Raw genomic sequence first — 16,501 nt, 5'->3', positions numbered from 1 at the left:
GACGTAACACGTGGCTTGGTACTGCATACCCGATACCAAAGTAGTACCTGCGGGGACTTCATGCGTATATGATGTTACGTGGGACGCGGTGCCACGAACTCGTCAGATACGAAATGTGGATCATTTACGAGTTTAGCAATATGGCGGATAGGATTCGTGTATGCTACCGGTATGGGAGTGTAGTTTTCTCCCCCCCCCCCCCAAAAAAAATACATATTTTTTGGGGAAGATATAATACGCTACATGATTTTTCAAGTTAAAAACAATAAGTATAATAGAGTTCCAAAATATTTAAAAATATAAGAGAAAAAATATAGGTTTTATAAACATTAAAATATTAAATTAACATTTGAAAAACCTTCGAAATTCACGGAAAAAATCATAGGTTTTACAGACGTTATAGTTAGGCATTTGCATTTAAAAAACCTTAGAAATTCACACAAAAAAACATAGGTTTCAGGGACGTTTTACTTAGTTGAACATTTGACTCATATAAAACCAGAGAAATTCGCCTGTTATAGTTAGTTGAGCTAACTATAACTCGCGCGCCCGCAATGCACTGCTGATGATGTCACATATTACATCACTCATGACATGGTCAGTGACATCAGCATAAGATGGCGGCCGAGCTCTCAAAGGGACGGAGGAGAGCATCGGATAATGCGGCAGTGCGTCGGAGGCCGCGCGCATCAGACCACAACTCTGGGATGGCGCCGGCGACAATAATAAAAGTGCACTGATCGGCAGCCGGGCCCCGATACATTTTGGCTGGATGGTGCCCCGTCTTCCAGGCCCCGGCGAGAGGAATTCCCCGGCCTTCAACAGTGCAAGTAAGCAGGGCGGAGGAAAGAGAGTCCGCACCCGCCGGAACACAACCCTGGAGTGGCGCCGCTGATAGCAAGGAAAGTGCGGAGATCGGCGTCCGGGCCCCCGAAAAGAGAGATAATGAACGGACATTTCAACGGGGCAGAACCCAACTTTCCCAAGAGGAAGGCCCCGGCCTACGACTGTCAGGACTCAGGCCTCTTGTACGGTAACATGGGACCGGGGATAGGATTGTGGTGGTGCATGCCGATCGTATAAAGTCTGAGCTTTTCAGACGATCCCTTACTACCGGAGGTGTTTACAGACACGGTACATCTCTTTTGACACGTCCCCTGTGTCGTTTATAGTGGCGTGTCCAGAACAAGCCTTTGCTTGGCTTACTGTTCCGGTTCAGTGACCACGCCCCTTCATTTGAACTTCAGACGCCGAAAGACCTGATACATTGTTTCCTAGTCCCCGGTAACATCTTGTATCCTGACCGTGTCCTGAGCACAGTTTCCCTTTTCTGCCTGCTTCTGTCCTCCTTCAGAAGCCGACGCTCGTGTCCTGGATTTCCTCCATTCCCACGTGCTCCCGCTCGGCAGTGCCCTGTAGCTGATCCGGTAGCAAATTTTTTTCCACAGGACATTTCTCTCCGCCCTCTTCTCCCTTTCACTCTTTACCCTCACTCGCAACCGGATTTTACAGCAAGTGCCATTACTTCTTCTATGCTCCGTAGCTGTTCTACTGCAGTTGCGAAAACACTCTACTTTGGTGCCCTCGATCATCCCGTTTCTCCCCTTACATATTTTGCCCAGGTGCTCCGTTTGCTCAGCCATGTATGGAATTTCCCTAATTTGACTTTGCTTTTTTTTTTTAAGTATCTGCGCAACAATTTTTGGAAGAACACTGATCGATTCACATTGGAAGAACTTTCTAATTTAGCTTTTTTTGCTTTTTGCCTCTACGAATTTGGCAGCAGGCGCTTATATTTAAAGGACTGGTTGAACTTTATTTCTTCTACTGCCAAGGTGTGGTACAAGTCTCCTGCGCCTGCATCTTCAAGAGGAGTGACAATAACTCCCCCTTATCATCCACAAGAAGACCATTATAGAAACTGTTGGCTGGTGAGTGGATTTCTATTTTCTCTGGGTTGGCATGCAGTACCTCAATATCAAGGGATATTAGTATTCGTAGAATTAAGGCTAACAGACCTTCTTATTTTCTTGCAGCCTTCTTCTTGTCCTGTCGTACTCCCAGAACGTTGCCTGTCCCTTATATTGGGGAAGAGTGGTTGACACTCTGTTAATCAGTCCCCATACTTTTCAGAAACAGTTATCTGTGGCGAGGTTTCTTCACTTAACTGTCAGACGCTGTTTTCGGGGAGCGTGGAATCTATTGTGACACCAACTCATATAAGAGACTGGTAGGCCGACAGAAAGCCAAGCCCAAGAATTATATTCCACCCGAGCGAAGATGAACCCCGATGGAGCTAGTGCCCCTTTAGACGCTTCACTACAAACAGCCTCACAAAGTGCCTCAGTAGAAGAGCTTTCAGTGGCATTAGTAGATCTCCAGGCAGAATGGGGAGGTTAAGTTCAGAAAATCAACGCCTACATAACGAACTAATTCAGATCAAAGCACAGACCCATTCGGACAGTAGGGCTTCAGGCGCTACATAAAAGAACAAGAGAAGTTATATACAACCAGCTCATTTCTCGGTGCCTCCTCATACTGCTGGTGCTCCTGCAAGGGGGGAAGGTAGTGTCCCTCCAGTTCACTTCACGGTACATACACCTAGTCCTGTTCCCCTAGCTATGCCTGAAAGATTCAATGGTGATAGCGCGAAATTCAGAGTTTTTATGAACCAATGTCACCTCCAGTTCGTATGTAAAGCTGCTGCATTTCCTGATGATGCGGCCAAGGTCTCTTTTGTTATCTTGTACCTAGTAGGGAATGCTGCTGATTGGGCAGTACCTTTGGTCGAGAACAATGATCCTTTATTGTATGATTTCGCCTTTTTTCAGGAAAAGATGATAAGTCTTTTTTCCAAGCATACATTCATGCAGGCCAGCGATAATGCTCTTTTGAACTTAAGACAGGGATCTAAGGATTTACTTTCATACATCACTAGCTTTAATAGACTGGTAGCAGAAACACATTGGCCAGAAGAGAAAAGAACATCTCTTTTCTATCTAGGGTTATGTGATGAGCTCAAGGATCTTTTGTCCCAAATAGTAGATCCTCCAGAAGATTGCCCTGCATTTATCGACTTAGTAGTTAAGCTGGACCATAGACTGACCGAAAGAAAAGGCGAAAAATCCAGTTTGTCCCTTCTAGCTTTCTAATGGTCAGGACCAAGAAAAAGGAAAATAAAGACTCCATGGTTGCAAAAGCACAATCCCCACATTTACTGGACCTCCCGCACGGTAACCCTAAAGTCTCACCATTGTATGTTGCACTGTTATAAAGAAGCCAGTGAGTGGAATAATCCAGTATACTGCGCCTTGAATACAATAAGTGACACGCCCAGTCTTCCAGTTATATATGAGGAATTTCAAGAAGTCTTTGATGAAGCAAAAGCTACTGCCTTGCCACCTCATCGTAGTTATGACTGCCGGATCGATCTGGAGCGGAACTACCGGTCAGTCGCATATATGCCCTAACAGCACCTGAAATAGAGTATTTGAAAAAATATATTGATGAAATGCTGGAAAAGGGGTTTATCAGACACTCCACCTCCTCTGTCTCCTCGCCTTTATTTTTTATCCCTAAAAGAGAAGGAGGATTGCGCGCTTGTTTGGATTATCGCGTCCTTAATAAGGTGACCATCAAGAATAAGTATCCTCTTCCTCTTATTTCGGTCTTGCTGGACCAAGTGAGGGGAGTGAAAATATTCACTAAAATTGATCTCAGAGTATCCTACCATCTGATCAGGATAAAAGAGGGATACGAGTGGAAGATCGCATTTCGTACCAAATTCTATCTTTATGAATATTGTGTGATGCTGTTTGGCCTTTGTAATGCCCCTGCTACATTTCAATTTTTTGTTAATGAGATTCTGAGAGAATACCTAGATGTATTCATCATCGTCTACATTGATGACATTTTAATATACTCTCAATCAGAACAAGAACATGTAGTGCATGTAAAAAAGATCTTACAAAAACTGAAAGAAAACCAATTGTTTGCCAAGCTGGATAAAATCTCCTTTCATGGGGGCGTAGTCTCGCTTTCAATGGAGTGAGCCGCGCACTTTCGGAGCTCTGGCAAAATTCGCGTTTAAAGCCTACACACGCCGGCAGCGGAGCCTTACCTGGGACAAGGGCTTCCAGCACGGGTCCGGTCCGCTTCCTGGGGGCCTGGCGATCTCCTGGACCAGCGGACAGTGGGGTGTGAAGCGACAGAGGGCGAGGGCATCGGCCTTGGTGAGCGCGGCTGCCATTTTCTGACGCTGGAATCTGCGCGCCCCGACGGAGTGAAACTGGAACTCCTGTGAGTGCGGCATGGCGATCATCGGTGGTGCAGCCCCGGAGCCTCTGGAGGTGGTGAGAGGGCTGTGCCAGGCATTGCTGTCCCTTTGCTGCTGTTCCAGGCGGCGCCCTGCTGAGAGACTGGATGAGACGCTGGGCGGGAGAGCGCCCGCCATTTTTCATCGCCTGCACCGACGCGCTCCCGTGTAACTGATATCACGGAGCAGAGACCTTGCCTGGAACCGGTTGTCAGCAGCGAGGTCAAGACACCGGTAGGTCATTGAGGGCTGGGGAGCACTGACCCGGACGGTTGGGAGAGTGCCTGCTCCTAGGGTCACTGGACTGTTTGATGTTGTGGGCCCCTGTACATCGGGCCTATGCCGGGTTGCTCTGAGTTGGGGGCCCCTTCAGCTGCGACGCTCGGACCCCAGCGAGGCATCTGGGCCTTTTTACACGCCCCCTGTTGGCGGAGCTGCGCTGCATCGGACTAAGCCTGCTCGCCCTTAAGTGCCCTCTGCCATCTCTCCACCTTGGTGTTGGGTGGTTCTGGGTGCCCGTATGCTTCCCTTTGAAGAAACCCTCCTGTGATCTGTTGGCCCTGGAACTATTATCGCAGACGAGTCTTGAGGCAGCGGGAGGTGTGTGGCGGGGTGCTGGGGCACTGGTGAGCTGTTTTCTGGCTGGGGCGGCCATCCTTGTTTCGCCTTTGGCTGCATCGGGACAGCAGGTGCGGCGCTCCTGCCCTGTGACTAAGTGTCAGGGTTTGAGAGCCAGGGCGCCTACGTAGTTGCGCGGAGGAACCCAGCGGAACTACACGCCCCAGCTGCCCCGGACCCAGGGGGCGGGGCGAAAGACTTTATTAACACGAACAACGCGTTAGGACGTTGTTCGTGATTCTGGATTCTGAGCGAAGCCGTCAGCGTCCGACGGCAGTGTTGGTGAGCAGCTCTTCTGGGACTGGGAGAGTGCTCCGAGAGCTGGAAACCGGTCTGAGACGGCCGGAGTGGAGTCGTAGGAGGGTAGAGCTGGCGAGGTGATTTCGGGTGCGTCCTTCTGTGCACCTTCAACCCCGCCGCGCGCGTTTTCCCTTAGCGGACTTCAGGCGAGGAGCTCCGGGTGCTTCTTGACTGCGCACCTCAACCTCGTCGCGAGCCAAGCAGACATCAGCTACTGGCAGCAGGTAAGCCGTGTGTGTTAACACGGCAGCCCGAACAGTGGCAGGGGCTTGTGTTTTTCTTAGAGACTGTTCACGGCCATCTGGCAGCCATGTGGGTGGAGCCGGCCAAGTACGTTCTGTTTGTTTAGTTTATTTTCCTTGATGCAGCGGCCCTCTGGCAGCCAATGAGGTGGAGCCGGGCCCCCTGTTAGAGGAGTTCGAGACTTTCCCAAGAGGGAGGAGTACCGTGTTGACTTTCCTGCTTTTCTGGTGATACGGGTCCTCCATGGACTAGTAGAAGAACCTTGACTGAAAGGGTTCTCTCGTTTTCTTTCCTTCTTTCTTCAGTTGTGGATTACATGCGAGTGGGGGATAGGAGTGGGTACGTATGTGGACACGGGAGAGTGGAGGGCTTTGACCTGGAGGGTGTGATTGGACCGAATTAACCTTCTGATATTTGTTGGTTTTGGCACAGGTCCGGGTGCCGCTGTCTGCGAGATACGCCTGGGTATACTAGAGGAACGATTGGCAGGGACACGTCTTACCAGGTAGGAGGCGGAACTAGTGAGACCACCTGAGAGTAGTCAGGGTCTGAGAGGTTATTAATTACCTGTTTTTGTTTTCCAGGTGTTCCTTCCCACGCTGACCCTACCCTATCCTTCCCTCGCCTGATCGCCGCAACACTCTGTGACATTAGAATCAGAGTGTGGGGAGGTCGGGAGGGGGACCCCATTGAGCATCGCCCCGATCCTGAGGAGAACCGGAAGATCGTGACAGAATCACGAACCCACTTTATATTTCTCCTCCCGGTCGGGGCGATTCACCAAGATGGCGACCCTCGAGGAAGTGTTACAGGCCTTAGCCGCGATACAGCAAGAGTTGGTGGCATCTCGAGCTGAGACAGCAGCATTGCGGGATAGGGTGGATAGACAAGCTAGGAATCCTTTCGACGCTATGGCGGGCTCATCCCAAATTCAGGTCACCGTACCTCCGCCCATTCCCTTGGCTAGCCCTGAACGGTATGCGGGTGACCCCTTTAAGATCCAGACGTTCCTAACCCAGATTACGCTTCACTTCTCGTGTCGTCCGGCATCATTTCCCAATAACCTATCGAGGGTGGCTTTTGCCATCTCCTACCTGACCGGAGATGCCGCCGACTGGGCGGTTCCACTGGTCAGGAACGATGATCCGCTACTGTCGGACTGGAACGCCTTCCGAACGGAATTCGAGAGGGTGTTCGACCGCCGGGCTACCACGCTAAGTGCAGATCGTGAACTACTGGAATTACGACAGGGCAAGAACGACCTGGTCACGTATATGACTACGTTCAACCGGCTGGTGGTCGAAACAGCCTGGCCCGAAGAGAAAAGAATGGCCCTGTATTATCAAGGGCTGAAAGATGATCTTAAGGATGTGCTGGCGAGGATAGACCCCCAGCCCACAACCTGCACAGATTTAATTAATCTCACGCTACGCCTGGATCACCGGTTGTCGGTGAGGGGGAGTGATCGGAGAAAAGGCGAGAGATCCGGAGTAGGAGGGGAGCCGGACAGCCGCCCCCCGCAGGTAGCCCGGGAGACAGGACCTGAACCAATGGAAGTAGGGGCAGTACGACCTCCGTTGTCAAAAACCGAGAGAGAAACCCGCAGAGTCCAGGGGCTCTGCATGTATTGCGGGAAAAAGGGGCACTACATGAGGGAGTGTCCCCTAAAGCCCAAGAAACGAGCGACGGGATTCATGGGGAAGAGGGTGGCCGTCACCGCCGCGGAAACCCCCCCTGCGAGAGGCGCATCGCAGCCAGACGCGGTAGGAAACGAGGTACGCGAGACGGAATGGAGATTACCGTCACTGGCGGGAGGCGATACGTCCGCGACAGAATCCCATATAGTGCTTCCCATGTTCCTTAAGACCGGTTCAGACACACATCAGGTGCTCGTAATGGTTGATTCGGGAGCCACTGGCAACTTTATGGATGTGGGGCTGGTGCGCAGGTTGCGGTTGGTTAGGGTCCCGGTGACAAGGCCGGAGTCCGTGTTGGCTGTGGATGGGAAACCACTGACCTCCGGTCCGATCACGGAGCAGACAGAGGTGGTGGTATTGGGGCTCCGAGGCGAGAACCAGGACCACGTGGAAAATATCTCCCTGAAAATAATCGAAGCCCCCCAGTACGAGATAATCCTGGGAATGCCATGGTTGCGTTGGCATAACCCTGCCATAGATTGGAGGCAGAAAACCATATGTTTCACCTCCAAAGACTGTATGGAGCGATGTATGACTAACAGGAGATCCGTAGCCCTCACGCTCGCCCAAGTTCCGATGTGGCAGGTGGCCACGGCGGCCGAAAAAGAAGTAGAGCTACCACCTGAATATGTTAGGTATCGGGGAGTTTTTTGCGAAAAGGAAGCGGAGACTCTGCCGCCCCATCGCGAGTATGATTGTCGAATCGACTTAGTGGATGGGGCGGCTATGCCCACCTGCCGGGTGTATGCCTTATCCGAGCCGGAGACCAGACACCTGCGGAACTACTTAGATACTTTCTGCGCTCTAGGGTTCATACGCCCCTCTCGCTCACCGGCGGCTTCTCCTCTTTTCTTTATCGCAAAGGCGAACGGCGATCTTCGAACATGCATAGACTATCGCATGTTAAATAAAAACACCATCAGGAATAGATACCCTCTGCCGCTCATCCCCGTGTTGCTGGACCAGGTGAAGGAGGCCACCATTTACACTCGACTCGACTTACGAGGGGCCTATCATCTGGTCCGAGTACGCGAAGGGGATGAATGGAAAACGGCGTTCAAAACCCGATTCGGCCTGTTTGAATATCTTGTGATGCCGTTCGGGCTTTGTAACGCCCCGGCGGCGTTTCAATATTTTTTGAACGACGTGCTGAAGGATTACATCGACAGGTTTGTCATCGTCTACATCGATGACATCCTGGTCTTCTCGGTCTCCCCGGAACAACATGTGAGCCACGTCCTTCTGATTCTGAAAAGACTGCAAGAACAGCACTTATACTGCAAGCTTAGCAAGTGCGAGTTTGGGGTCACAGAGGTGGAGTTCCTGGGAGTGATCCTGAGTCCCTGGGGGTTTAGGATGGCTGAGAGAAAGGCGAAAGCGGTACAGGAATGGCCGGTGCCACGCTGTGTGAGAGATGTACAGTGTTTTCTGGGCTTCTCCAACTATTATCGGAGGTTCATCTCTCACTTTTCTCAACTAGCTTCTCCCATTACCAGGTTGTTGAGAAAGGGGGCCGTCTTCCTATGGACCCCGAAGCCATGGACGCTTTCCTCCATCTAAAGAAGGCATTCTGTTCCGCCCCCATCTTACGCCACCCGCAGCCCAATATCCCTTTCATCGTCGAGGCTGATGCTTCCAATATCGCGGTGGGGGCGGTGTTGTCTCAACGCGACCGACAGACCGGTCAACTACACCCGGTGGCTTTTCTGTCGAAAAAACTGAGCCCGGATGAGCTTAACTACTCAGTCCCCGAAAAAGAGCTTTTGGCAATCAAGAAAGCCTTCCAGGAGTGGAGACACTATTTATGGGGGGCCCTTCATCCGGTCACCGTGTTCACCGATCATAAAAACCTTCAATACATGAAGACCGCAAGACTCCTCTCGCAGAGACAGATGAGATGGATGTTATTCTTCGCGGAATACGAGTTTGTTGTCACGTTCCGCCCAGGTTCGGAGAACCAGAAAGCCGACTCGTTGTCAAGACTGGGAGAAAGCGAAGGCACCCAACATCCTCATCTGGAAGCTATCGTCCATCCTGAGAAGGTCCTGTGCGTGATCACCGCGGACAAGTTCGTGGACCAGGTCAAGGATAGCCGCTCGATGATGCGGTGGCAGCAGTGGGCGAAGCAAGACCCATGTCGGGTCTTGAAACACGGCATACCTCTCCACAATAACAAGTTGTTTCTGCCCACGCAAGAGCTCCGAGTACAGGCGTTCAACTGGTGTCACAACACCGTACTAGCAGGGCACCCAGGAAACCAGAAGACCCTCCAGCTCGTGCAACGACATTTCTGGTGGGAAGGCATGGTCGCAGATGTAAAGAGATGGGTATCGCACTGTGAGACCTGTGCTCGGGCAAAAGGAGAACACGGCAAGGCTAGAGGACAACTACTGCCATTGCCAACACCGCCTCAACCTTGGCACACGATAAGCTTGGACTTCGTTCTCGGCCTGCCCCTGGACCAAGGGTTCAACGCCATTTTAGTAGTGGTGGATAGCCTGACGAAGATGGGGCATTTTGTACCCTGCAAGAACCTCCCCACGGCAGGGCAGACAGCACAGATGCTCTTGACGCAGGTGGTGCGTTTACATGGTCTCCCCAGGGTTATTGTTTCCGACAGAGGCCCGCAATTTGTGGCCCGCTTCGGGCGCATGTGGTGCAAGGCTCTTCAGGTGACTGCCGCTCTGTCCACCAGCTTCCACCCACAGACCGATGGGCAGACCGAGCGTGTAAATCAGACACTGAAAAAATATCTGCGCTGCTTTTCGGAGGAGGCCAAGGACTCTTGGGTTTCGTTGTTATGGTTAGCAGAACTGTCGTACAATAACACCTGGCATAGCTCCATTAACGAAACGCCATTCCGAGCCAACCACGGCTTTCATGCTTCTACCTTGCCAGTGGTCGTTCCTAGAGAAATTCAAAACCAACCCACCGTGATGGAACAAGTCAACCGTCTCTTGCAACTCCATTCGAAACTACAGGCCAATCTGCAGCGGGCTAAGCAGCAGTACAAGAAATGGGCCGATCGCCACAGGCAAGAAGGGCCGAGTTACCAGGTGGGAGATCGTGTATGGCTCTCCACCAAGAACATCCGCTTTCGATGGCGTAGCATATTCCATCCCAGATTCATTGGGCCCTATACAGTGGTGCGGAAGATCAACCCAGTGGTCTATCAATTGAAACTGCCGGCATCCTTGAGAATACATCCCATGTTCCACTGCAGCCTTCTGAAACCAGCCAGGAACGTCAGAAGCCGAGCCACGCCGCCCGTGGAGCGGGACGGCCAGTTGGAATACGAAGTGAGACGAATCGTGGATTCCAAATGGAGAAACGGAAAGCTATGGTACCTGATTTCCTGGAAGGGGTACCCGACCGAAGACGACTCCTGGGAACCCTGCACCAATGTCCACGCCCCACGGGCTACTCGTCTGTTCCATGCCCGCCACCCGGGGAAGCCAGGGCCAAGGAGGCGCTGGGGAGGGGGGCGTACTGTCAGGGTTTGAGAGCCAGGGCGCCTACGTAGTTGCGCGGAGGAACCCAGCGGAACTACACGCCCCAGCTGCCCCGGACCCAGGGGGCGGGGCGAAAGACTTTATTAACACGAACAACGCGTTAGGACGTTGTTCGTGATTCTGGATTCTGAGCGAAGCCGTCAGCGTCCGACGGCAGTGTTGGTGAGCAGCTCTTCTGGGACTGGGAGAGTGCTCCGAGAGCTGGAAACCGGTCTGAGACGGCCGGAGTGGAGTCGTAGGAGGGTAGAGCTGGCGAGGTGATTTCGGGTGCGTCCTTCTGTGCACCTTCAACCCCGCCGCGCGCGTTTTCCCTTAGCGGACTTCAGGCGAGGAGCTCCGGGTGCTTCTTGACTGCGCACCTCAACCTCGTCGCGAGCCAAGCAGACATCAGCTACTGGCAGCAGGTAAGCCGTGTGTGTTAACACGGCAGCCCGAACAGTGGCAGGGGCTTGTGTTTTTCTTAGAGACTGTTCACGGCCATCTGGCAGCCATGTGGGTGGAGCCGGCCAAGTACGTTCTGTTTGTTTAGTTTATTTTCCTTGATGCAGCGGCCCTCTGGCAGCCAATGAGGTGGAGCCGGGCCCCCTGTTAGAGGAGTTCGAGACTTTCCCAAGAGGGAGGAGTACCGTGTTGACTTTCCTGCTTTTCTGGTGATACGGGTCCTCCATGGACTAGTAGAAGAACCTTGACTGAAAGGGTTCTCTCGTTTTCTTTCCTTCTTTCTTCAGTTGTGGATTACATGCGAGTGGGGGATAGGAGTGGGTACGTATGTGGACACGGGAGAGTGGAGGGCTTTGACCTGGAGGGTGTGATTGGACCGAATTAACCTTCTGATATTTGTTGGTTTTGGCACAGGTCCGGGTGCCGCTGTCTGCGAGATACGCCTGGGTATACTAGAGGAACGATTGGCAGGGACACGTCTTACCAGGTAGGAGGCGGAACTAGTGAGACCACCTGAGAGTAGTCAGGGTCTGAGAGGTTATTAATTACCTGTTTTTGTTTTCCAGGTGTTCCTTCCCACGCTGACCCTACCCTATCCTTCCCTCGCCTGATCGCCGCAACACTCTGTGACATTAGAATCAGAGTGTGGGGAGGTCGGGAGGGGGACCCCATTGAGCATCGCCCCGATCCTGAGGAGAACCGGAAGATCGTGACACTAAGTGAGAGAGGTGCTGGTTGCCTTGGAGCCTTGAGGGGTGACTGGTGGCTAGAAACCCCTGCAGTCAGCCGATAAGCGACGTTGGGTCATCTTTCGCGTCGCTGCTTGTGGGGCGCCCATCCTCTTGGCTGCCACTGGGCCCTCTGGGGTCCGCTTCGGAGGCCCCACAGGTGACTTCACGAAAACAGCCTACTGGCAGCGCTGCGGTCAGGTGGGGGACGCCTGGAGTGAGCCGGACCTGTGGACCTGCAGATGTCGGCAAGTGCTGTCACTGAGGAGAGAGACGGAGTCTGCCAACCCCCTTCAGGCCTCGCTTGACTTATGCTGACCAGTTGCCGGCGGAGTCGACCCAAAATATAGCCAGGTATGCGGGTGGGGGGGGCATCGAAGCCACCACTGGGGGGTCTCCTTTGAACTTTTTGCCTCCTGGGACGCCGCTTGCCTGTGATCCTCCTGGGACGTAGTATTTCCCCCGGCGGTGGCACCCCCCTGCCCTGCTACCCTGCCCCGCCAGCGTGGTTGCATGACGCGGACTGCTGCGCCTCTGGGCACCTCAGCGCTGTACCTCTGGCTGCCTGTGAGTGAGTCTGTGGCCATTTCTGCACTCATCTGCCTTCTCTGCACCCCCCTCGAGCGACAAGGCGGGAACAACAGGTGGAGCCGGGGGCAGAGGGTCAGTCGCGTTGGAGGTCCCTCTGGGGAGACTGTTGGTTGCCTGGAGGCCTTGAGTTGCTCGGAGGGCTGGAGATTTGTGTTGCCCTTCTTCTGGCTACAGGGCGCTTAAGCATTCTCGCTCTATTATCACGGTACCGGCCTTCACAGGCCCCCTGGAGTGCAGTACCCCACACCTGAGCCCTGGACTTCCGGTCTGACTGCTGCGGCTTTCCCAACGTCATTGGGGCCTACAACCAGGGAATCCGGGCACCGCTGCGAGTGGTTGGCCGGTGGCGGGGCAGCCACCTGTCCGGCGCATTACTGGACTCACTATCAGCGCTCTCGGAATATGACTCGCTCCAAGCCAGGGAAGGAACCCCAGGCGACCCCCAAAGACGCTACAGTTATGGACCTGTGGAGCAAACCAGGCTCGGCCCCGACGGTTACTGCGTCATCGGGGGCTGGAAACCCCTCCGAGCCGGTCACGCAGTCTTTCATGACTCTGTTTATGCAGGAGCTCAAATCAGAAATCGGGTCTCTACGTACGGAAGTACAAGCGTGTGTCAAGGAGCTTTGGAGAGACGCGAGGGAACTGGGAGGGCGAGTAGACGACCTGGAGAAGACCCTAGACGCTCGCACAGAAGACCAGGAGCATCTATGGCAGCGGCTCGCAACATTGGAAGAACAGCATGTTGAACTGCAGATCAAACAGGAGGATTTGGAAAATAGAGGGCGCCGGAACAACATACGCATACGAGGTGTTCCAATTGGGGCAGAAGGTGCAGACATAATGTCGTTCGTGGCTGACCTGCTCCATGACATCAGAGGAGATGACGACGCCTCGCCGCCAACCCTGGACCGTGCACATAGGGTTTCGGGACTGCCTGGAAGGCCTGGACTCATCCCTGATATTTTGACCCGGGTCCACTTTTTCGTTGAAAAAGAAGCCATTCTCAAGGCGGCCAGAGACAAGCCCGAGATATTGTGCAGAGGCACGCCCATCCAGCTGTTCCAGGACTTGGCTCCCACGACCCTTCGGCGCCGGAGGGATTGCCGACCCATTACTGACAAGCTCTGGGAACTTAATATCCGCTATCAATGGGGCCACCCCTTTGCCCTCATGTTCCAATGGGAGTACAAATGTCGCGTGCTGAGATCCTATAGAGAGGCGGCTTAATTGCTTCAAATTCCAGACACCCCGCCGACCAGCCCTTTACGCCAGCCCGCCAAACTCCGAGTCCCGCTGAAACCTCAATGGTCCACGGTACGCCGCCCCAGGCACCCTTCTTCTCCTGACGGTAGCAGATCATCACGGTATAAGCAAGACATCATACAGCATATAAAATCTTTGGAGGGAGGTCCGACGCCATCAGGATCACAAGCGTCTGTCCCCAAATGATTCACCTTGACACTGGTTGGCATGCCTACCACTTGTCCCATAACTGGGGATATGCTCTGACTGGTCGGCCTGCAGTTGTTTCACCCCCCTTCCCTACGCCCCAGACGTCACATTATCAGGCGCTTTGTCTACATCTCTGAAGTGGCGGCCTGGAGCTGTTTTCCAGTGATCCGGATTCACTATCAGAGCGATGACCGACCCCCACTCCTATTTCTGGGAGAGTGACATCTCCGGGACAGCTTGTGCAGTTGTGCCAGACTACTCCCTTGACTGGAATAGGCTTTGTTGGCCATGTTGGCCGCTACAGTACTTCAGTTATTCTCTCCGTTCCCACCCTTTTCCCTCTATTTCCCTTCCCTATGCACCCACTCGGCGGGGGGGGGTACGCTGACGCGTGGAAGAGCCACGAGGCGGTATGTGACGATGACCACAGTACCCTGTTGGAAGATTATCTCTCTTAATGTGAAAGGGCTCAACTCTCCCAACAAAATATGCCAAATATAGCGGTATTTACTGCTGCAGAACCCCGATATAATTTTGCTGCAAGAGACCCACCTCCTTAAGGCTGACGTAACGCGCACGTCTCACCCACGTTTCCCCCCTCAGTTCTGGTCCTCAGCAGCTACTAAGACAGCGGGTGTAGCTATTCTTTGCAGGGCGGGCATCTCTCAGGGAGATACTAAAGCGATTCGGGACACTGAGGGCAGACTTCTCAGGGTAGAGATCAGGAGAGGGCACCGCACACTTACTCTCTGTAACATATATGCCCCCAATCAGGGTCAGGACGTCTTCTTGTGCAGGATATTTAGGGAACACCTTGAGCTGGTAAACTCGGACCTCATAGTAGGAGGTGACTTCAATTTGGTATGGGATGCAGAACTAGATCGCCTTTCATGGGGTGGGGGCTATGTCCGCAGCAGTGAAAAAATCCCTCACTGCTCTAAACCTGGTTGACGTCTGGCGTTATCACTCCCCTGGACTGCGGGATTACACTTACTACTCCCATGCTCACCGCTCCTATTCTCGCATTGATTTTCTCTTTGTGTCCCACTCTCTGATCAAAGATACCATTTAGGCGACTCACTCCATTATTTCGATCTCTGATCATGTGCACGTGGAGTTACTTTTACACGAGCGTCTCTCCCGCCCGATACGGCCTAATAGATGGCGGTTCCCGGCCCATAATCTTAGAGATCCGGTAGACAGGGAGGCTATCTCAGCGTATTTCTAAACTAATGACTTACCGGAGACTTCCCTCCATTTCTTATGGGACGCCTTTCAAAGCTACGATACGCGGTACCCTTACGTCCATAGCCATCGATAGGGCGGGGGAAGCCCGATTGTACGAAAATAAGCTTACGCGCAAAATTAAGACACTCGAGAAGATGGATCAGGAGCGCCCTTTGGCGGCACACAAAAGGCGTCTGGCTGTCCTCAGAGGCCAGCTTCGTGTGCATAGAACAAATAAGGCTGAACATGCTCTACTTGCGTTACGACAGCACTATTATGACGGTGGGGACAGGGTAGGTACTGCCCTAGCGCGTCGCTTGAGAACGCGGGCGGCCAAAGCTCACATTGCAAAACTACGGATGGGAGACGGGTCATGGGCTATCACAGAATCGGCTAAGCTCCAAACGTTCCATGACTATTATACGTCTCTCTACACTAGTGATCCACCCGCACCGGATCTGATATCGGCCGCCCTGGACGCATGTGCCTGGGAGCCTCTGAGTGAGCATCATTCCAAGCTCCTGGAAGAGTCTATTACTCTGGAAGAAATAACCAGTGCTCTGAAAAACCTTCCACTAGGTAAAACACCTGGCCCCGATGGGCTCCCGGTTTCGTTTTATCGCGCCTTTCTGCCGCAACTGCAACCATATCTTTTACGCCTCTTCAACTCGTTCACGGAATCAGTCGGGCCTTCTCCGGACATGGCGATGGCCGAAATTGCCCTCATCCCAAAACCTGGGAAGGACCACACACTCTGCTCCTCCTACCGTCCTATTGCCCTGCTTAATACGGATCTTAAGCTTTACACAAAAATCCTTGCCAAACGGCACAGCCTTCACTTGCCCAATCTCATTGATCCGGACCAGGTGGAGTTTATCCACCAATGCCAGGGGGCAGACAATGTGCGCCGAGTAGCCCATCTTGTTGGGAAGGTTAGACACTGGAGGATACCGGCCTACCTGCTCTCGCTAGACGCTGAAAAAGCGCTTGATCGGGTGGACTGGATATTTCTTCATGCAGTTCTACGGAAAGTGGGTCTGGGTCCTCTGATGACAGCGCATATTATGGCTCCCTATATCTCGCCGCTAGCCAGAGTACGAGTTAATGGTCAGCTTACGCAGCCTTTCTCCATCTGCAGGGGCACCCGGCAGGGTTGTCCCCTGTCGCCCCTATTGTTTGCCCTTGTGGTGGAACCTCTCGCCATTATGGTGCGCCGGTCCCCTGATATTCGTGGTATTTCTCTTGGGGGCGTCGAACATAAGATTGCCCTATTTGCAGATGATTTACTTCTTACTTTATCCGATCCATTGCGCTCACTTCCGGCGGTACATACGCTGCTCCAAACCTACGAGCAAGCCTCAGGGCTTAAAATTA

Source organism: Triturus cristatus, chromosome 3_1 (genome assembly GCF_964204655.1).
Source record: "Triturus cristatus chromosome 3_1, aTriCri1.1, whole genome shotgun sequence".
NCBI lineage: Eukaryota > Metazoa > Chordata > Amphibia > Caudata > Salamandridae > Triturus > Triturus cristatus.
This window is presented reverse-complemented; position numbering follows the sequence as displayed.